The sequence below is a fragment of the Mustela nivalis genome, assembly GCF_964662115.1.
Source record: "Mustela nivalis genome assembly, chromosome: 7".
NCBI lineage: Eukaryota > Metazoa > Chordata > Mammalia > Carnivora > Mustelidae > Mustela > Mustela nivalis.
The window spans coordinates 45,564,418-45,588,326 of record NC_139026.1 but is presented as its reverse complement, the minus strand read 5'-3'; the positions used below and the strand labels follow the sequence as shown (position 1 = coordinate 45,588,326).

Here is a 23,909-nt window from a genome sequence, read left to right as displayed (position 1 = left end):
TGATATGGTGAAAATGGAGAGGGATGGACAGATTCAGGATATATTTTGGAAATAAAATCCCAAGACTTCTAATATGTTAGAGCTGGGAGATGAGGGAAAAGAGGACTCAAGGATGACATCTCGATGTTTGGCAGATGGTTGTGCCATTTCCAAGGAAGGGAAGAATAACTGAGGATCAAATTTGGGAAGGAAAATCTGCTTTGGATTTGTAATGTTTGAAATGCTTTACTATAGGTCCTAATGAGTATGTCAGACAGACAAATAGTTTTAGGACTCTACAGTTCACCAGAGTTATCAAGAGCTAGAGAGAAAACCAAGTGTAATCAGCAAATAGCCAGTAGTTAAAACATGGGAGTTTTCCAGAATTCATACATCTAAATGGGATGTATGGGACCACCTTCAGATGCTTTCTTTCCTTGAGAAGCTTCACAATATACTTTACTCTAGTGATTTGCCCATTTGCAAAATATTTCTGTACCTCAGATTCTTTATTAGTAAAAACAAAGAGGAAGAAAACAAGTCAGTGTCCTAAGAGTTGAATGAACTTAAAAACAAGTAAACAAAAAAGCAGACTGATTGAGTGTATCTTCCTGCCTTTCAGACAACTGAGCCTAATAAAAGCATTGAGTAAATTGAGAGACGATGCTGTATAATAAAAAGAGCCCAGATTTTGGTATCAGGAAAGCCTGGGTTCAAATCATGGCTCAGACACAAATGAGCTTCATGGATTTCATAAACTTTTAAATCTGAGTCTCACTTCCCTTTAGTAGAAAATGGAAATTATAGCATAAATCTTTTATGTTTTTAGTGCAGGTTCAACATGATATATCTAAGTATCTAGTAACAGTACAGGCTCAACACATTTTAAACTACTTAATGTATTAATAAATTGGAAAGAAACAAGCCATCATAAAGTCATCAGTATGGATGGGTGCTTGGCTACCAGACTGAAAATTGTCCACTCATTAGACTCATTAGAGAGATCACAGTGAGATTTACTCCTTCCACGGAAAGAAAAAGGGAATGAAATATGAAAAAGCCATGGGGTACTTCTGCCCACTGTGAGCCTCCCCTTAGCTCTGTAAAGTACGTAAATTATAGAGGAGGCACTGGATAAATAATTCTCTAGGGCTCTAGGTAGTTAATAAGGAAAATCGTTTTTGTCAAGTCTCCTTGTGCGTGGGTTTTTCTCCCCATTTCCAAAGGTCACTGAAACAATTCTTTTGTTCTCTATTCTATAATCCCAATAATTCATGGAAAAAATAAAAACACATATGCTCCATTGAGGAAATGTTCTAGTTTGACACTGATAGAAGTTCAATCTCCCAATCCTTTAAACTAAGAAACAACGTTCAATTTTGTCCTTGCTTTCTGTAATATAATTGACCAGTAATGGAATAAAAATAAAATAGATACATGGCATTTTAGAAATGCAGTTTCAGCTGGTCTTAGGTTAACCTGAAGACCTGCCGTGATTTTTTAATTTTGCTGAGAGACTAACATGAATCCCATGAGTTGTAAGACTGTGTGCTGTAACTGGGGAGTCTGACACAGCCAAGTTCTTGAAACTTCTATGATTGCTCGCACCTATTAATAGAACGTTTTGAGCTTGCTCTGTCCTGTCTCTCTCTCTCTCCCCATTCCTCCTTCTCTCTCCCTCTTTGGAGAACACTGGTCAAGAAAACTGCCTAGCATAGCCTTCAATAGGGCTTGATTATGCTGTACTCAGGAGTTTACAAATTGGCAGCTTCTGGAGTTAATCAGCCTGCTGACATATTTTGTTTGGTCTACACGGCATTTAAAAATCTAGCCAAGGATTAAAAACTGAGAGAAGTTATGTATTTTTTAAAAAGAAAGTAAAAGAAAAAATTATTTATAATTCCTCTTCTAAAAATGCCTGTGGGGCAAGAATTAGCCGGACATACAGTCTTCCATTCACAGGACTCCTTAGCACTCAATATTATTTCCCAGGTGAGACCAAGGTAAGGTGACTTTTCTGATCACACTTGAATCATTATGTTTCTTATCATACAAGAATAGTCATCTGAATCCACAAGGTTTTTTAAAACGTTTCTCTTTTTCTTTTTCATTTATGTCAACTACCTGGGTTTTACAAGCATTTAAATCTGTCTCTCCTGTACTACTAGTTATGATTTAGTTAGCCTTTCTTGAGAAGTAATGGTTTGTTTCTCGGTGGAAGGGGGTCTTGAAAAGAAAGCAAACTGCTAGAGCTGGTTTAAAAAAAAAAAAGGTGAATGATTCCTTGCCAAAAATTATATAGAAGTTTAGAATGGAATTGTTTAATTAAGTTCTGAAGAGATCACATTATAGTTTGCAATTATACTTTATTGCATATCTGAAAAATGAAGGAATCTAGTAATTTTTGCAAATTTGAATGTTTTTAAGTTCTGAGAACATGTCCCTAAATTTGCCTAAATCCTTTTCGCTTTCCTTATACCTGGATGTTTAAGTTCAGTGTTTGGTCACATTCAAAACAAAGTTTATCAGTAGTCACTGGGGTTGTATGACCTGTCAAATTATACTGTGTCTGGGAAAGCATTCATCAATATAAAATCGTAACATTAAAGTTTTTCCTCTTATCTCCCCAAGCTCATTGTCCCACTGTGCTCTTGTTCTGCTTGCCTGATTAAAGCACTTGATCAATTCATCAAAGGGAGTGAAATGAGGCATAGAGCATACCCTGCAGCCTTGGAGTTTTCTTAGAACAAAAACACGGTGAATTTTTCCTACGGGAAATGACCTGTGGAAATTCTTCACAAAGTAAGGAAGCTGTAATTTTCATCACACCTCCCAATTCACGAAAAGGACATCATCAATCAACAGTTCTCCCTAGTAAACTCTTGTTGAAATATGCTGTGGGAAACTATTTATTCCATATCACTTTATCAGCAGAAAGATTATTGAGAAAAAGCAGTACATTAAGCTCCCAGAATTACAGGACTATTCAATTCCTTTGAATAAAGCCCAATTTTCTTGATACAGTCTATCAGTTTCTTCATGCTATCGTGTCCTCTTACCTTCCCAGGCAAGTCATGGCTTCTAACTACGCTGTTCCCTCATGGCCACCACCATCCCCACTGGCACCACCAGAGAAAGGCCAAAGAAAGGACAGCACACACACACACACACACTCACTCTCTCACACACACTCACACACACACACACACACACACACACCTCTTTCACCAAAACACACCAAAAACTCCCCCTTGACCTGTTCTCAGGCTTTAGGTTAAAGCAATCTTTTTAACATTTTGTTAGTAACCCCTCTTGCCTAAATGGGAACTTCTTTTGAAGGATCGAAGCCCCTCCACTGTCAGGAACTGACTTTGACTTTTCTAATTCCTAAAGGAAATCAGTTGCTGACAACACTCTTGACAACGTTGCATGTGTAAACTTCTCTCTGTATCTTCTATGTTCACTTGCAGCCTATATTGATATGTTCTTAGCCCACAATGAGAGTAAGAGGGATTTTAAAGCTAGAAGAAGGGAAAAAAAAAAAAGGAGAAGAGAGAGAAGAAGGAGGAGGACGAGGAGGAGGTGGAAGAAGGGAAAAGATTTTAAGGTTTGTTTGGTAGAAGGTGTATTTTTCACTACAGAATCCATGCATAAAAGAAATCATGTGTTTGTCCACCACTCTTTCCTGGGAAACATCCTGAGCACCTCTGGGGAAGCTTGGACAACTCTGTTTCGTCATTTCATGCCTGTATCCAGGCCTGGTTACATAATTCGCTGGGCCTAGTGCAAAAGAAAAATGAGAGACCCGTTGTTAAAAAAGCAGGATCAGGGCGCCTGGGTGACTCAGTGGGTTAAGCCGCTGCCTTCGGCTCAGGTCATGATCTCAGGGTCCTGGGATCGAGTCCCGCATCGGGCTCTCTGCTCAGCGGGGAGTCTGCTTCCTCCTCTCTCTCTCTCTCTGCCTGCCTCTCTGCCTACTTGTGATCTCTCTCTGTCAAATAAATAAATAAAAATCTTTATTTAAAAAAAAGGCAGGATCAAAGTACAATTAAAAGAATAAAAATATAAAGTTCTTCCTCAAAAAAAATCTTAATCCTTAGAAACCTAGTAAGGATAATAGTGATATATGAGTCCCAGCATGAACTTAAAAATTGCAAAAAAATCATTTTGGTATCATAATTTTATATAATAAAATAAAAAATATTATTTTTACATCCTGATCAATCTTAGAAGTTTTCTGGCTTAGATGCAGCTGAAAATTCATTAGGTCATTAAAACTTCATTTTAATAATTTTATTTTCATTCATACAATTAAAAATGATGTCCATTATTCTTGGCAAATGGAATATCACAAATAATTAGGTAATTTTTAATTTTGAGAAAGGTCTTTCGGCTGATGCCATGGCTACTAGAGCTGTTAAGAATAATTCATTCACTGTGCAAAAGCTTTTGATCTTGATGGAATCCCAATAGTTCATTTTTGCCCTTGCTTCCCTTGCCTTTTGCGTTGTTCCTAGGAAGATGTTGCTGCGGCAGAGGTCGAAGAGGTTGCTGCCCGTGTTCTCCTCAAGGATTTTGATGGATTCCTTTCGCACATTGAGGTCCTTCATCCATTTTGAGTCTATTTTTGTGTGTGGTGTAAGGAAATGGTCCAATTTCATTTTTCTGCATGTGGCTGTCCAATTTTCCCAGCACCATTTATTGAAGAGGCTGTCTTTTTTCCATTGGACATTCTTTCCTGCTTTGTCGAAGATTAGTTGACCATAGATTTGAGGGTCTATTTCTGGGCTCTCTATTCTGTTCCATTGATCTATGTGTCTGTTTTTGTGCCAGTACCATGCTGTCTTGATGATGACAGCTTTGTAATAGAGCTTGAAGTCCGGAATTGTGATGCCACCAACGTTGGCTTTCTTTTTCAATATTCCTTTGGCTATTCGAGGTCTTTTCTGGTTCCATATAAATTTTAGCATTATTTGTTCCATTTCTTTGAAAAAGATGGATGGTACTTTGATAGGAATTGCATTAAATGTGTAGATTGCTTTAGGTAGCATAGACATTTTCACAATATTTATTCTTCCAATCCAGGAGCATGGAACATTTTTCCATTTCTTTGTGTCTTCCTCAATTTCTTTCATGAGTACTTTATAGTTTTCTGAGTATAGATTCTGTGTCTCTTTGGTTAGGTTTATTCCTAGGTATCTTATGGTTTTGGATGCAATTGTAAATGAGATGGACTCCTTAATATCTCTTTCTTCTGTCTTGCTGTTGGTGTAGAGAAATGCAACTGATTTCTGTGCATTGATTTTATATCCTGACACTTTACTGAATTCCTGTATAAGTTCTAGCAGTTTTGGAGTGGAGTCTTTTGGGTTTTCCACATATAGTATCATATCATCTGTGAAGAGTGATCATTTGACTTCTTCTTTGCCGATTTGGATGCCTTTAATTTCCTTTTGTTGTCTGATTGCTGAGGCTAGGACCTCTAGTACTATGTTGAATAGCAGTGGTGATAATGGACATCCCTGACGTGAAAGGAAACAGTTAACAAAATCAAAAGACAACTGACAGAATGGGAGAAGATATTTGCAAACAACATATCAGATAAAGGACTAGTGTCCAGAATCTATAAAGAACTTAGCAAACTCAACACCCAAAGAACACATATTCCAATCAAGAAATGGGCAGAACATGAACAGACATTTCTGCAAAGAAGACATCCAGATGGCCAATAGACACATGAAAAAGTGCTCCATATCACTCAGCATCAGGGAAATACAAATCAAAACCACAATGAGATATCACCTCACACCAGTCAGAATGGCTAAAATCAACAAGTCAGGAAATGACAGATGCTGGCGAGGATGCGGAGAAAGGGGAGCCCTCCTACACTGTTGGTGGGAATGCAAGCTGGTGCAGCCACTCTGGAAAACAGCATGGAGGTTCCTCAAAATGTTGAAAATAGAACTGCCCTATGACCCAGCAATTGCACTATTGGGTATTTACCCTAAAGATACAAATGTAGTGATCCAAAGGGGCACATGCACCCGAATGTTTATAGCAGCAATGTCCACAATAGCCAAACTATGGAAAGAACCTAGATGTCCATCAACAGATGAATGGATCAAGAAGATGTGGTATATATACACAATGGAATACTATGCAGCCATCAAAAGAAATGAAATCTTGCCATTTGCGACAACATGGATGGAACTGGAGCATATCATACTTAGCGAAATAAGTCAAGCAGAAAAAGACAACTATCATATGATCTCCCTGATATGAGGAAGTGGTGATGCAACATGGAGGCTTAAGTGGGTAGGAGAAGAATAAATGAAACAAGATGGGATTGGGAGGGAGACAAACCATAAGTGACTCTTAATCTCACAAAACAAACTGAGGGTTGCTGGGGGGAGGGGGTTTGGGAGAAGGGGGTGGGATTATGGACATTGGGGAGGGTATGTGCTTTGGTGAGTGCTGTGAAGTGTGTAAACCTGGTGATTCACAGACCTGTACCCCTGGGGATAAAAATATATGTTTATAAAAAATAAAAAATTAAAAAAAAAAAAAAGAATAATTCATTCACTATGACAACTTGGGGATGCATTTCGAAGACATTATTCCAAACTGAATTTTATTACATCTAGAGCTAATGATTCTGGTGGAGTGCTTTTCCAAAAAGATAGAATTTGTCTCACAAATCAGTTTCGTTTAAGTCTGAATTTAACTGTAGATGTAAATTTATACAATGGCATGTTAATGGTTCATGTGACGTTTCTCATAACTGGAGGGAGGGGTTGTATAAGAAACCAAAAGTGGCATCATGACTTTTACATAGTTCAAAATGCCTCTTTATGTGTTCTATCAACGCATGTTCAATTACGAAGATTCTTTTTTATGTCTTCCTCTTAATAACTGGTTCCTCTGAAGTTTTACCTGAGAAGTGTTGTTTCCCAACAACTATGATAATCTTTAATTTCTACTTCTAAGTCTGTGGCCACGTTATTTGCTTTGCAACACTGCAGAAATTTTCAAAACCAGAGAATCTAAAATCTGACCCTCTGTTGGTCAACTCGTGTGAATGATTTCTGGGGTATTAGGGAAGAGTTCATTTCTATGAGCATCAGCAAGGCCTATCTCAGCCTTCAGGGCTGCAAATTAGTATCTATCCACACACCCCAGGAAGGACACTGGTCAAGAGAATGACAGGCACGCCAGCTTTCCACCTGGGTCTGTTCCCAGGCACAGCCCTGCTCTCTCCTGGGAGCTGTGGCCACTGCTGCTAATGCATTGAAGGAAGCTATCAATGTGAACCCAAGTCCCAGCCCTCGATTTCCCTGTGGAACCCTCGCTGCCCGGGACGACCCCGGTGAGCGTGGCCGCCAGGGAGCGCCATCTAGTGGTCAGTGCGCAAACTGCTGCTCAGTGTACCAACGCTGGGCGCGTGTCGCACACTCTCCAATGTCTCTGGCTCTCACCTACAAAATCCAAGTCTGAAGACAGAAAGCACTTATATAAAATTTCAAGACGGTACCAGCAGAGCATTTAACCAGCCTCAAGGCTCCGTTTGAGAGCTGAGCCCTGCAAAGACGCACAGGTCGCATACCCATGAAGCTGGCCCTGCTCTATAAGTTATACCAACATCTCTCATGCCTCAGTCCATCCGCGATTCCCAAACCACGTTCAGCAGGAAAGAGGGGAATGGGAAAGGTGTTCCGTGGAAAGGGGGAATGGGAAATGCTGTATTCTGTGTCCTGGCCCAGGGGATTCAGTGCACATTAGCAGATACAGGCTCTGGAAATCTTGAATTAAAGACACATAATTTCAGGGGCGCCTGGGTGGCTCCATTGGTTAAGTCTCTGCCTTCACCTCAGGTCATGATCCTAGGGTCCTGGAACTGAGCTGCATAGGGCTCCCTGCTCAGCCAGAAGCCTGCTACTCCCTCTCTCACTGATGATCCCCCTGCTTGTGTGCTCTTTCTCTCTCTGTCAAATAAATAAATAAAATTTTTAAAAAACAAAAAAGGACACATGATATCATTTAGTCCATCCTTTCTGAAACTTAACAGGCACCTGAATTCCATTTACATAAAACACCTTTGAATGTTTTAGGAAACACTAGTAGTCCATAGAAGAAAATTTTAAAATGCTATGTGAGGCTGCAATCCAGACTCCATTCAAAAACCCCTAATAGCTTTGTGTTTAAGCTCTAACTCAGAATAGGCATTCTACTTCAGTTACCAGCTGTTATAAGGGCAAAAGGAAACTCAGTCTATCGAGGCTTAACATAACATATTCAAGAATAAAAAATATAATTTCTTTGGTAATAATGAAATTTTAATTATTTTTAGGTAATGTTTTATTCTAAAAGGCATAGAGCCTTTTAGAAAATAAATATAATAAATAAGTAAATAAATAAAATAATTTATTTTAGAAAATAAATATAAATAAAATAAATAAATAAAGTATGTTTGATAAACACACTTTACAAAACAACTAAAAAGGCATTCACATGTAGCAGGTCCATTGAACCTATTCCCGAGGTCAAGAAAACATTCAAGCTCACAGTTTCATTAGGAAACTTTTAAAATGTAGGTCAGCTAGTATCACCGTCTACTTAAAATCTTCAATGGCTTCTTAGTTCTTCTAGGAAAAAGTCCAAACTTCCTAAGACAGCCTACGAGGCTCTGGGAGCTTCGGCCTCTGCTGCTGATGCATTGAAGGATGCTATCAATGTGAATCCAAGTCCCTACATATTTAAAAAACCCCTCTTTCCCCATGTCATTTTGTACCAGTGCTCTCTTCACTTACGTGTGTACCAGCCATGCTTATTCTCATTGATCCTTCCTACAGGTAGAAAAATAAGTGAAAGAGAGCAGGACCATCCTCTCAATAAAACAAAGGAATATGGATCTAGGATACCAGGTCAAGTACAAGTAAGCGCTACAAAGACAAGTAGCACAGGCAAAGGGTGAGAGCGGCAGAGGGACAGTTTTAGTTGCAGTGCTCAAGCCTGGCCTCTGAGAGAAGGACGCTTTAGAACAAATACCTAAGTGAAGAGGAGAAAAGCAAGCTGTGCATGGACCCAGGGAACAGCCTGCAGAGAAGAGCTTGCCGTGTGCACTACACCTTGAGAGGAACAAGATGGCAGCTGGGGCCAGGTGAGGAAAGGGGAGGGTGGCAGGGGCCAGATAATGGAGGACGGTGTGAGGCGGCTGGAATTCAAACGTCATAGGAAGCCCCTGTCGGGTTCTGAACAGGGGAGTCCCGGGATCGGACAGAGTCTGGGAAGCTACCCTTGGGCGCCTGCTAGCAGAGGCGATGGAAGCAGTGCAGGGTGGAGGCTGAGAGAGAAGTTGTAATGTAGGTGCCATCACCCGAGTGAGAGACGGGGGTAACTCAGACTGCGGCAGCCATGAAAGACCTATGGAGGATCAGCACCATTCAGGGCTATTCAGGAATGAATGTGGATTGAAGAACGATAGAAGAGCCAATCACCCAGGGTCTTGGGGTCTGTGCAAGCAAGAAAATGGCAATGCTGGGATGCCTGCATGGCTCAGTCCGTTAAACGTGGGACTCTTGTGGGCTCAGGTTGTGGTCTCAGGGTCCCAAGATCAAGCCCCACCTGGGGCTCCTGACTCCATAGGGCGTCTGCTTTAGGCTCTCTCTCTCCCCCTTCACCACTTCCCCTACCTCTCTCAATAAAATAAATAAATCTTTAAAAAGAAAAGAAAATGGCAATGCTAACATGGCCAAACTGGGGGAAGAGCAGGATTTAGGAGAAAAGTAGAGAGCTCTGTTTCTCCTGGGTGATGTTGAGTTGGGTGAGGTGAGTCAGATACCTACACGAAGACCAGAAATCGACTAGAGGAGGGGAGAATAGATGTCATGGGAAATCTTAAATCTAGAATCCTAGATCTGAGAGTTATCTGCTCAGAAAGATTAGGCTCCTCTGTTAGGTGATCTACCATGTTGAGAATTCTCATCATATTGTGGATCGCAATTATTGCCAAATCAGTATTTGTGAGATTAATAATGGTTTTGCTCGAGTCTCAGTTCAGTTCAGTGGAGAGATCTATCTTACTCCGTTTAAAAATGCCAGCACCTAGGGAAGTGTTTGTTATGAGCAAGCACCAACAAATGTTTGTGGAATTGATTGATTGATTCCAGATACACTTAATCTCATTACTATTTAATTGTCCCTCTACCTTCTCTTGGTTCTCCAACATAGGAAGACATACGTGCCGACTGCCAACCACACATGAAGATTACCCTCAAATATTAAAAAATAATAATAAAATAAACTCTTAGGAAGATGTAACTCATTGGGAGAAGGGAAGCCAGATGTGCAGAACTGCGTTTAGGTCCAGAACTGGATTTAGGGCCAAATTTTTTTAAATGACTGATAGGATTGTTTTTGAGAAAACAAAAGTCTCTGCTGATGCCAAGAAATAATCAGGGAGACAGATTATCATGGTGTGTCTTTTGTACCATAAAAGTAAATTATGAAATTGGACCAATAACCTACAAAAGCTTTCTGACCAATGAAGTACAGATTTGTACTTTTCTGCTTCATCACAGTAAATTACAGCTAGAAAGTTCAAAGACCTATCAAGTAATGTATAATTTACTACCTTGCCTTAGCTCATGTTGGAGGAGAAATATTCAACTGGAAAATTAAAGCATTTTGAAGTCAAATTGGCTCTTTAAAATCTGCTTTAAAAATCTACCTTTTCCTAGCATCAAATTAGGAATGGATCCAGAAAAAACTAACCTTTTCCACCCAACTCAAATATAAGCCTATTTCGGGTGAGAGTGTTTGAGTAAATTCCCCTGTCATTCCACTTCACTTTCTCCATCCTTTCCCTGAATAAGCCTTTTATTTTCTTGAAATTTCAAATAAAACTCTGGGGAAATTTGTATCTCACAAAGTCACGGACCATGAAAAAGTTTAAGTTGATATCTCTCCCACAGTGTTTGTTTCATTATAATAAATAGTTGAAACACCCCAAAGGGGGATGACAGAAGACATTTGTCTCTTGAGGAGAACATCTCCATAAGGACTTAAACTTGGAAATCCCAAGCCTCTTGTTTCCCTTTTTCTAATATAGGGTCAGAACGGGATTAGTCACCCAACATGACTGAAAGGAGAGTAATTGAAGGGAAGGTAATTGTTGCTATATGGGATCTTGCAACCATCTCAAGTAGAAATAGCTTTACATATCCCATTGCTTCAGAAAGATTGAAACAACAGCAGCAAGTCTAGTTTACCCAGGAAACTAGAATTGTATGGCTTAAGATTGAACTTCTCACAATCATGAACCTGAAAACACAGATAGTACACGTACTGTTTACATTGCCTTCAATAGTTGACATACACTTTTGAATGACTTAGACCTAGGCTGAAACCAGGATCCCACAAATGCCATGCTTATTGCTATGTAATTTGAGGCCTAGTACAGTGCCAGGTATTCAGTATGAGCTCAGTAAATAGCAATTTTTCACACAAAGAAAAGCTGGAGAAAATATGAGCAATGGTTGGGGCGATTATAAAACCTCATACATTCTTTTTAACCAAGTAACTTGGATTCTGACCCCAGTATTTGTTTGTTTTGAATAAAATTTAAGAAAGTTGCTTTCCTTCTCTCAGTTCCTACAAATGACCAAGTTCTCTTATGGATCTAAAATACTATTAGATGCTACTTAATGCAAATATCTTTATTGTATGGGGCTAAACTACTACAAAGATAATGCAAGTTGATTGCATCAAGTTAAAGGATATTGTTGCATAGAGAAAAAATTGACCATCTTTCTCTTTTCTCCTTCCTGTCCTAACCTTTTTTAGTATATGTGCTGCCGAAGCGAGCACCTGTCCTAACCTTTGATGTGACAGTGTTAACTCATGGGTGTAAATCTTTCCACAACTGCCTGTATTTACATACAGAAATATCTCTGAATCACTGCCTCACCAGCCCAAAGCTGAAACACAAGACAACTTACCACCCATCTCCTGGTTTAATTCCTACTCTTCCTCCAGATATCCCTGAATCATCACCTCCCCTGTGCATCCCTTTGAAACTTATGTAACTAAATTTCTCCTTGTACAGGGAGCTGACAGCTGTTGTAAAATCTATTCCTTCCTCCTAGGGTGGTATTACAATGGCATAGCTAGGAAAAGGCCTGCTCAGTCATGCCCATGTGACTCAACCTTTTCATATACAAATGGAAGTATTGTTGAGAAGATGTTCACTCCACCTCCAGTCTTCATCTCCACCCTTCATACCTACCCAGCTTTGGGGGTCACAATTGTTCCTTCATAGATTGCCACCAACACTTTAGAGCACCATTGCTTTTATGTACCCAGCATTCCTTCTGTCTTCTTCTGATAACCATGGTATTCATCTGGAAAAATGTCGCTCTCTAACCGAGAGTTCTGGAATTTGGAAGGACCTGAATCCTCCTTTTGGGCTCCAAGAAAGCAGTACATGACATAAACCTCACCAATACATCTATTCCATCTGTCTGGCAACAATACCATGGATACCATGAACATGGATAGGCAATTTACCAATGATCCTCAAATAAGTTGAAGCCCCAGGAGTTTTGCTGGAATTTCTGGGGAGATGTATTCTTTTGCTGCTACTGTTATTCAGGTGGCTTAGCCTAAAAATGGAGCTACCAACAGTTGTCTTTGCTACAACATGGAGAGAGCCTCTTATGATTATCCCAACTCACATATGATAGTGTCAAACATAGGAGAAAGATAGACTCTTGGTAGGTCATTTGAGTATTTTCTCAGCCTAGATCTAGTAATATCTTTTACTTTGCAATTGATGGAGCCAATAAATTCCTGCTTGTGTTTTAGGCCAGTTTGAGTGGGACGTCTCTCACTTGGTACTGGGAACCCTGAATCATATATATATTCCCCCTACCAATCAGCCCCATGTCTCTTTAATTTTAGCTTATTGAAGTCAGATATCACATTCTATCTTGTTTTACCCTCTTCCCCAAAATTTTAGCCTTCATTAGGGCAAGGAAGCCTGATTTTTCTTTGGTATCTCCCAATGCCTTTGCACAATACTTAGTACTTAATAAATTTTGAAAGACTGGATGGACAAAACAGATTCTATGGCACCCAGAGGACAGGCTGAGGAAGGTGAAGACATAGTTCCTTTCCTTAAGGAGTTTATAAATTACTACTAATTATTCCCAGATGGAGGTGTGTTCATCCTAATTCATCAGCTCCAGCTATGAATTTGAGAAGCTATTAATTATGTGTTTCTATTGGATGTTTCTTCTATACATGATACTAACTCCATTCGCCTTTAGAGTTTTCCATCACTTTATCTTTTAGGGGCTGGCTTGCCAGCCTAGCTGAATTCTCTCCAAGTATCCTTCCAGTCACCTGATATTAATCTGTCAGTATCAGAGAAGGGCTTCAGGGGAAGGGAGGGGAGAGGGGAGGGAGGAGAGAAGACAGGGGAAAGTGAAACCACATGAAATGGGCACGGTACCAAACACATTTTTGAAGTCTCTGGTGAAACTTTTTCTGGCATCACCATGTAACGATAGCACATCATTTTCATTAACTTGAACAAACAAAACCAAACAGAGATTAAAAACCAGTACAGATGTCATATAGCTTTCCAGTCTTGCCTGGTCTAGGCAGCCGAATGGAGCCGCTTCCCTTAATAAGGCAGACATGTCCTTTCAGCCTGACCCGGGACAAACAGCCCATGGCACCAGGAAACAGCCACAAATACCCAACTCCGACCACGTTATTGCTCTTGCTCTGCTCCTCTGCACTCTATCCCTTTCTGAGGACTGATCACTGATGTGATCCTGGTTTTCTCTCTACTTCCCACCTTTTTATTCCTTTCGCTGCTGACCTTCATGATGCTTTTATACCTGGAAATAGGTCTTGCTGCTTTAGTGCCAAGCAACTTTTCCCCCTTCCTCTCCTATCAAACACTTCCTTGAGCTGCGCCTTCCAAGGCTGATCTCATTGCAAACCGTGTTTGCACACCCTGAGTAGCTGTATTGTTATCTCATCAATCATGACCATCTGAATTCCATTTCCATTTCCTCGGGGGAAGGCCCTGTCTGGTGTGTGTTCCACACAGCCCCGCATCAAGGGATGGCACTCAATAAATAATATATTGTGATGATAACAATACCATGAGCATACACTTCAGAAGTAATTCGCAAAGAACGAATGACTGGCGGACCCAGCCTTCGGTCCTGGGACTGAACTCACCGGGTCCCCCCCGGGCTGAGGTCTGACAGCACCTCTCAGCCTGCCCCACTGTGGCTTCCCAGTTGTCAAAAGTAGCACTTGGGTCTTTGGGATCCCAGGAACTCACAGGTGAATACAGTACCAAACAGCTGCAAGGAACCTTAGAGATATGACTTTCCTGGTGAGGACAGGGAGATCCAAAGAGGCTGTGTTGCTCTTAAATGCCAGAAGGTCCCATGGACGCTCTACCCCAATATATGGGTTTCAGTCCTGGTTCTGACGTTCGCCAGGCAGGACCAGTGGACTTGGGGAGTGCTGTTGACTCTTTAAAACCTGTTTTATTCCTGTGAAATGTGAATAACCTGTTCTTCCTTGTGTAGAGGGTTGGGTGAGAATCAAGTAAGATCACAGACACGGAAAAGCCTCAACGGAGGCTGGATAATCCCAGTTCATTGCAGAGCCCACATGGGCCATGTGTTCTTGGTGAAAGGCTTATGAACTATCTAACTGAATCTTCTTTTTTTTTTTTTAAGACTTTTTAAAAAAAGGCTTATTTATTTATCTCATTGAGAAAGAGTGAGGGTGAGAGAGCACAAGTAGGGGAGCTGCAGAGGGAGAAGGAGAGGCAGACTCCCCGCTGAGCAGGGAGCCCCATGTGAGCCTTAATCCCAGAACTCTGGGATCATGACCTGAGCTGAAGGCAGACGCTTAACCCACTGAGCCACCCAGGTGCCCCTAACTTAAGCTTTATAACAACCTGAGAGAGACATTAGTGTTTTATTCCCACTTGAGAGATGATTTTAAAAAAACACAAAACCTGAAGCACAGAAAAGACAATGTTTCCAGTGTTTCACAGCCGGGAGATGGTAGACTGGTTACCGAGGTTGGGTGTCTTGAATGGCTTCCAGATTCAAGACATATTACCTAATCTAAGAACATGGGACAGGAAAGCAATAGAGCGATATAAGCATAATTTTTAAGGAGCTGGGAAATATGAAGGATTATTATTAGAAATAATGGGTGGTATTATAAAGATAAAGAATTAATAATAGCAGAAATAAGAATCAATTCTTTCTTCATCTTGTAAAAGAACCTCCTACCAGGATGTATCCAAAGTAAGGTGAGCCATGATCTGCCACCGTGCCCTTAGGACATTCTCTACTTTCACCACCTGCAAGAGAAGGACAAGGAAAAGGAAAAAACATCCTTGCATTCATAGAGCACACACCCTTGTAATGGGACACTGGGATCCATGGCTTCTCCATCGGCCTCCATGCCTGCCTTCTACCCACTCCTGATGAGAGCATCTCACCACGCTGTGTGAGATCAAGATTTAGAGATTTATTATTTTCCTTTATTTTAAAGGTTTTATTATTTATGAGAAAGAGAGAGAGACCGAGCAGGGAGGAGGGGCCGAAGTGGGGGGAGAGAGAGAGAAAGACAGAAGCAGATTCCCTGCTGAACAGGGATCCTGATGTGGGGCTCGATCTCAAGACCTGGAGATCATGACCTGAGTGAAGGCAGACGTTTAACTGACTGAGCCATCCAGGCACCCCGAGATTCATCATTTTCATATGCATGGCCCTTAAATATATGCCAATTCTTTTATCTGGTACCCATCAAAAGAAACCATGACCTGCTCCTACTCTAACGGACGTTGGTAATTGCTTAAATTCCTGAGGGATGTTGTTACTCTGCAATGTGGCACCTGCCTAGGGAATTGTCAGGGCATTCGGGTTATGCCCAATGATCACATTGCCAGGCATCAAACAGCATTCCCTGTTGTGTGCATGCACTGTCCCAAGTAAGAACAGTAGTTAACATGGCAGACAAGGCGCCTACCTTCATTTGAGGAGTTAAATTCCACAGGAGGGGCCCCTGCGTGGCTCAGTCATTAAGTGTCTGCCTTCAGCTCAGGTCATGATCCCAGGGTCCTGGGATCGAGCCTGGCATCAGGCTCCCTGCTCAGCGGGAAGTCTGTTTCTCCCTTTTCCACTTTCCCTGCTTGTGTTCCCTCTCTCACAGTGTCACTCTCTGTCAAATAAATAAATTAATTAATTTTAAAAAAATTCTATAGGAAAGAGACAGAAATGAGATGCAAGAAGTAAATAAGATCAAAATAAAATACTGTATTCTACAAATTTTGAAATGCAGTTTCTTCCTCCCTCCCTCTCTTTCTCTCTCTTTCTTTCTTTCTTTCTTTGTATTTCACCATTTCTAAGATCTTGAAACACCGTTCAATCCGCTACTATGTCAGACTTTAAATTGGCAGCATTTCTCTTTTCTCTCTCTGTGGTACATGGAATAATGACGTGTCCTACAACTAACGACAATTTAAGAGTCACTGCAAATGACAGGAACCACGGCAGCCATGAACACCTTTGCACAATCCATAGCTTGACTGTTTCCAACACTAAACAGCTAAGGTGTTTCAAATGACCTTGACAGTGAAGAAGCATCGAATGAGTAGAATAAAAGGGAAACATTTCAAATTTTTACAGAAATTTTCACCTCTTTTTTGCCTAACTTCTTTCAGCTGCTGATGTGCTTCTTTCTAGCCTGTGCTAAATTTCCCTTAATTTAATTTTTCCTTGAAATGTCTACATTTATCTCTTCCACATATGTCAAAACAGCTGCTCCAGCCAGAAGATTGTCTCTCCTTAAGTTGCTGCTTTTCATCCTTAAAGGGTTCCCCTTTCATCTTCTGGTTTGCTTTTTTAAACCTAATCTCTGCCCCACTATCCTCTTTTCCCTCACTTCTGGGGGTGGTGGTCGTTCTGTCTAAACTTTCCTGAGTCCCTGGCTTGTGTACAGATCTCCCCTGTCTGTCTTCTCAGTCTGCATTTAATTCTTCCCCGCTCTCTGCTCTCCCTCCCTGCTACCTGTGTGCTCGGAGGCCTGACACCGACCGGGCACCGCGGAGGGCCTCTGTGTACTCCCTGACAGCGTCAGGTTTCTCTTGATGCCTTATGGTAAGACGTGTCAGCACATGCCGGGCCTTCCCACCGCCCCTCAATGTTTCAGTCACATTTTATTTTTGGCAGCTGAAGTTACGATGAGGGAAAATCTTTTTGCTCTCTCCTGATGTGTCCATGTGGAGAGTTCTCCTCCCAGGCGTGAATGGGGAAGTACTGGGTCGGCGGTCCTCCCGTCTCCTCGCCCCCTCCCTTCTTACCAAGAGAGAAGAAATGATTTATTCCACAGACGAGTCTAGGACAGAGAACTGAGCATCTCAGCTCTGCCCTCATGTCTTCTCTCTGGATCTCTCTGCAGAGGGGCTACCGCTGGTCTGTTTCTTGGGCAGCCTCTGCCCTCCCCAACCTGTGTGGGGAAAGGGTTCCTGCTACACACATGACCCAGGTAGGTAGGCCCAAAGGAACACGGGTGCTAGCCACGTCGGTGCTCTCTCAAGTCATTTTTGCCAATCCAGCTTCACCAGTGTAGCTGATGTTTTGATGCCTATGTAATACGTGTACTTCATTTTTCAACTGGGTGAGAAGTAGCATGGATAAGAGAGGGTTTTTTTGTTTTTCGTTTGTTTGTTTGTTTGTTTTTTATCACCAAATACTCCTTCCCAGGAGATATTTAGAATGCAAATGATATAATCAGGAGAAGGGATTAGAAAAAACTCAGAGGTGTTCCAACCAGTACCTCAGAGTGTAGTGGGTCCTCATTTCTGGAGACGTCCAACCATAGGGAAGGGAAGGATGAGATAGCATTTGTTACGCTGATGTTATATATAAACAACTTTTATATGAATTTTTTTTTTCCATTTAATCCTTAAGCTTCCCTTGGAATTGAAAGTCATTAAACTATTTTCACAGTTGACAAAACTGTGGCTCAAAGACCTTGAGTCTTTGGACCTCACAATGGTGAAAGAAACCAAGATTGTACTAGTTAGCTTGGGTTGTCATAACAAAATCACCAAAGACTGAGTGGCTTAAATAATGGGAATTTATTTTCTTACAGTGTGGAGACTAGAAGTCCAAGATGAAGGTTCTAGCCAATAGGCTTTCTGGTGAGAGCTCTCTTCCTGGCTTCAGATGGCTGCCTTCTTGCTGTGCCCTCACATGGCCTTTTCTCACACAGGATTTTGGGTATCTCCTCTTATACGGACATGAATCCTATTGAATCAGGCCCCATTCTTAGGACCTAGTTTAACCTTAATTTCTTCCTTGAAAGTTCTCATCTCCAAATATAGCCACACTGGGGATTGGATTAGAACTTTAACATATGAATTTGGAGCAGGGGCGACACAGCATTCAATCCATAAAGATCAATCTATCAGATTCTGAAACTGAAGGAGAGGAGATGATTTGAGGAAAAAGCTCAGTAGGAATTCTAGAAATTGAAAAAAAACAAAACACACTGGATGAGAATTTTAAGGTGGGAAAAGAAAGAGAAGTGGAATGGGTCTGATCAGCTTGAAGGTTCTGTTTTATAATAAGGAAATCCAATGTCCACTATGTCTCACTAGGTGAATTCACACATTTCCTTGTTCTAGGAGCCCAAGGTGTTTGTGTCAAATGAACTGATCTTGCGTAATATGACTGTTAGTTGACATGACGTCCCACCCACATTTAATTCAATCTTGTCTCATTCTCTTGACTAGCTCCTTTCTCTCTTCAGGCAAACCCTTAGAATTTGAAAACTGATCATGTCTCTGTGTGTGCAGTGGTCCTTTTCCAGAAAAGCTCTGTTCCCCCCTGCAAGAGAGAGTGCAAAGCTTTCCCTGGTGAGAATATTTTCCAACATTCATTTACCATCCAGGATAACTGGTGTCAGACTCCAAGGAGTTGAGCTCAGGTGCTTTCTGTTTGTGGCTCCTTTCAGTTCCCTTTCCCCATTTTTGAAGCTGTATTTGCTGCTAAGCTCTTGAGTCCTGTCTTTCTTATACCCCATGAATGAAAGGTCTCACTCCAGGGATTTTACTTGTAAATTTCCTCATCCCAGCGGTTTTGTATTTGCATTTTCACAATGAAGCACCAGTAAAGTAAAGCTATTAAGGAAGCACACTGAAAAGAACCAGTTGAAAGAAATTTAAAAAGACTTTGGGAAAGGTCTTCTCCTCTGAGATGGGGAGTAAGCCAGCAGATGATACAGATAACAGCGCAGAACCGTACATTCATTAACAAAAAGCTGTTGTGGGAGTAAATACAATGAGTTAGAAACTTGGGACAAAGGAGTTTCCCACAGCCTAAACCCATTGCTGACTAAGTCTCAGTGCCCGCACCCCTTCCTGAACAGATACATATGTTCTTGTTAATTGTTAGTCGTTGCTTGCTGGTATTGGACCTCTTGAGAGGGTCTACAATACTTCCCCCTCCTCTCTTGTACTTTCAGTAGTCTAGGCAAATCTGGAAGCATTTGAGGAGAGTCTGAATTCTACCTATCTCTCCCCTAGACCAGATACTTGCCCAAATCTGTAAATCTATACAAACGCACGAACAATGAAATATACTCAGGTGGAGAGGTAGGAGAAATAGGTCCAGAGGTAAAAATGCAAAAGGGAGATGTGCCCTCGAAAATCTGGAAGACCAATGTTTTCTATAGTATTTATTAATATACTAACCTTCTGCGAAAATTTTATTTAAAAAGTCCTCATTTGGGGACACCTGGGTGACTCAGTTGGTTAAGTGTCTGCCTTCCACTTAAGTCATGAACCCAGGTTTCTCCTGAGCAGAGAGTCTGCTTCTACCTCTCCCTCTGCCTCTCCACCCTGCTTGTGCTCTCTCGCTCTCTCCTCTGTCAAATAAATTTTTTTTTTAAGTCCCCATTTGTTGTATCTGGCAAAAAATAAGGCATTCGCTTATTGTCTTCAAGTCCAAATGTCTGGAGCTTCTCTGGCTGGAGTTAAATGGATGGGAAGGGTATCATTCACGATTTCAATCATTCAACACATTTGTGTTTCCGGGAGGGACAGCATGCAAAAGCACAGATTTCTTCAAAACCACCCAACTAGACCCTGACCTCCTATCGCATGGGTAGTACCATCTCCAACTTCCATAGGACTTGGGTTTTAGCTGTAGTAATAGCATTATCTCACAATAATCCCTTTAGTTTTCTTTTATGATTATTTACTTTTATGAATGAGAAGAAAAAGGGCTCAAAAGAAACCACCAGGGATGGTTTCATGGAGGAGGTTAGAACAGAGTTTAGTCTTGACTGATGAAAAACAGAAAAAACATGCCAAGAGTGTTGTTATGAGCCACCACCCAAATAGAAAATCCAAAAAAGCATGTTGGAGACATCAAATCGTGTTTGTTGGTGCAGAGAGCTCATGTCGAATATGGGATCTCAGCATCTAATGTGTATATGCGTTAACAAAGGGCTTGAGTTTTAATTTTAATAAACATTTGGTTTTATTTTGGTATAGATGATCCAAGGACCATACTTTACGAAGAACAACAACAAAAAGTAATAATGGGAAATAAGAATGGAGGCACAGATTACGGAGGCTCTTAAATGTCAGTCAGGCTAAGGAGTTTGGGCTTAATTGTGAAGAGAAAGAGAAATCAAGTAAGTATTTTTGGGTAGGAGAATGATATGAACCAGGCATTCATTTTCACACGGGATGACTCTAGTGTGGCACCGCTCTGCTTCAGAGATAATACTGCCAAAAGCCTTCTGAGCACAAAGAGAAGATCTGAAGTTATTATTTTCCCCCATTTATGGTCAAATCTAGCTTCTCTAATTCCGTGGTTACCTTAAAGCTTACATATATAAAGTGCTAAAACCTGATTAAAAATTGAATAGATCCCATGCTGTGAGCACAGCAGACAGGAGACATGATTAAAACAGTAAGTTCCAAGTAAACTATTCCCTCATTATTTTGCTTTTTTTTTTTTTTTAACTTTTATTTTCTTTGGAAGAGTTTTGAAGAGTTCTTTTTCAAGTAGAGTCAATAATGGTCTTTTGATCCTTCTTGTTCATATAGCTGTTATGTACAGACATTGAAATTCATGCCCAAGAAAAACATGAGGCATGATGAGAAGTCATGATATTGTTTCCATAAGCCACTTAGGAACACCAGTCTCGTGACTTAAAGTATTGTCTTATAAAGTGTAATGAAAAAATATATCTGGAAAATATGTTTACTGGCACTCACAAAAAAAGAAGATGTAATACTGTAATATTTCACTTCGTTGTTTATAGAACTTAAAGATGATGGTACTTCAGTTCTGACACAGAGCCTAAAATAAAGGACATCTGATTTACTCGTATCACTTAGAAGTCATCTTAGTCCTAGTTGAATCACATAAAAGCCCCACTGATCTCTTCTATATGATACTGTTTGTTAATTTGGACCTCACTCCTCATTTCTTGATTTATTTGCTTTCTATAATAAGTCCCAGAACAGTGATGCTGGGTCATGAGCCTTGATCTTAAATTGATGAACATCATAGGTCAAAAGTCCACAGAAGAAAGAAGGCAACGTTTGCTGATGAAATCACATGGGCTGATATAATCCATAAAGAGCAGCTGTTCTATTCAAGTTCACCAACATTTCTTTGAGAGTTGCCCCCAATTTTTTATCCTATAGGATGGATAGTGGCCCAAGTTTTGTGCTTTGGTGTATGTCTAAGAAGTTTCCTGTGTGAAGTTAGGCAAGATTTCAGAGAAATGAACTTAATAAGGTATTGATTACCTGGGTGGAATCTGTGATTTCTTCAGGAAATTCTTGATGGAGAGGAAAACCTTTGTTCCTTCATTGCTTGTTTACATTGTGCTCTTATTTGCCCTTTATTATCAAAGTAAGATTTCTTTCTTTCTTTTTTATTTTTATTTTATTTTATTTTTTTTACCTTTCTAGAAACCAGTAAAAACTTCTCTGCTGTACAAGAAAGAAAAGGGGATGGAGAGTAAAGCCAGATGCACAAAGACTGAACACATACTCATGAAGCTCTCTTTGGCCTTTTCTCCACAGAACAGACTTTTCTAAATGTCTCCGAGACACAGAGTCTTACCATCTCACACATAAGTTGTGCTCAATATTTCAGGATGATGTTCCTTCGTGGCTAAGAAAGTAATGGACGGAACCTTCAATAGTAGGTTGTTCAGTCCCAAATTGATGAAAGTTGTACAATTTGTAAAGATTTTTGGAAGGATGCCCAAGTGGACTAGGGAGATTTCACTCCACTTAACTCTCAACTTCAACTTTTTTTTTTTATCCACAGAATTTAAAGTAGTGTCAGCAAAAATGGCATAGAATTATTTATTAACTTCTTCAAGAAAGGGGAATATTATGACCCTTGAAACTCACCTAATTTTAAAAATAGAAAATCATTCAGCCTACGGTGTCTAGAAGAGACCATATGATGCCTTCTTTTTTCTTAAAAATGATTTAAGTGTGGGGATATTTGCACCTGGGAATGCTTTTCCAGCTAATCAGCCAGAAAAGACCATGAAGTTGGTGTTACCCATTTACTAGCCGACTCTGAACTGAAGTGGCATTTCACACATAATGTAACAGTCTTCCTAGATTCCAAACCTCCAAGCAGGGCTTGGACCCAAGCCAGCACATCTGCTATATATCCCTGGATATATCATCACCATCCAAATAGAGATACATTTTGAAACTAGAACATTTTTAGAATAATTTTTTCTTCATTTCTTCTTTAGAGAATTTAAAATTGTTTCCTTGTCATTTTATGTTCCTATTGCCAGAATGGAGAATTTGCACAATTTGATTTTTTAAAAAGTGTTTCAAAAAAAAAATGTCAGGATAAACATCACTGGTTTTGCACCCTGGTTCACGCACTCTGAAACGTGAGAAATTTTATAGAAAGCACGATTTTTAAAATTTTGTATTAGAATTAAAATATGCTCTCACATCTAAAATAAATCCTTTTGGTTCTCTTCACACAACAGATACTGTTCATGCATATGTGAGTTCCAATGACTATCTCTTCTTCTCCCTAGTGCTCAACCGAGTAAGTGTTTGTGCCTATCCCTAAAGTTTTAAAGAGGATCTTTAAACAAAATGTTTAGTTTCCTTCTACAAATCAAGAGGATAAAGACAACTTGTTAAAAAATGGGCAAAGGACTACTGGGTATTTACCCCAAAGATAAGATGCAGTGAAAAGGAGGGCCATATGCACCCCAGTGTTCATAGCAGCACTGGCCACAATAGCCAAATTGTAGAAAGAGCCTAGATGCCCTTCAACAGACCAGTGGATAAAGAAGATGTGGTCCATATATACTGTGGAGTATTATGCCTCCATCAGAAAGGATGAATACCCAACTTTTGTATCAGCATGGACGGGACTGGAGGAGATTATGCTGAGTGACATAAGCAGAGAAAGTCAATTGTCATATGGTTTCACTTACTTATGGAGTATAAGGAATAACATGGAGGACATCAGGAGAAGGAAAGGAAAAGTGAGTTGGGGGAAATCAGAGGGGGAGATGAACCATGAGAGTCTGCGACTCCGAGAAACAAACTGAGGGTTTTGGAGGAGAGGGGATGGGAGGTTAGGCGAGCCAGGTGGTGGGTATGGAGGAGGGCACGTATTGCACGGAGCACTGGATGTGGTGCATAAACAATGGATCTTGGAACACTGATAAAATTACATTTAAAAAAAAATGGGCAAAGGACCTGAATAGATAGGTTCACAAAAGAGGACTTCTGAATGGCCAGTAACTTGTAAACATATGGAAAAGTTCTTATGTTAACCATCAGAAAAACAATGTGAATT

The 23,909-nt window shown here is 40.5% G+C and overlaps 1 long non-coding RNA gene across 1 annotated transcript; it reads left to right on the top strand.

The window, feature by feature from the left end:
• The first annotated feature begins 1,737 nt into the window (after window positions 1–1,737).
• Window positions 1,738–23,079, top strand: LOC309870525. The gene is made up of 3 exons (XR_014314644.1): window positions 1,738–1,982; window positions 20,588–20,730; window positions 22,025–23,079. It is a non-coding gene; the product is annotated as an uncharacterized lncRNA (long non-coding RNA).
• Window positions 23,080–23,909: the final 830 nt, after the last annotated feature.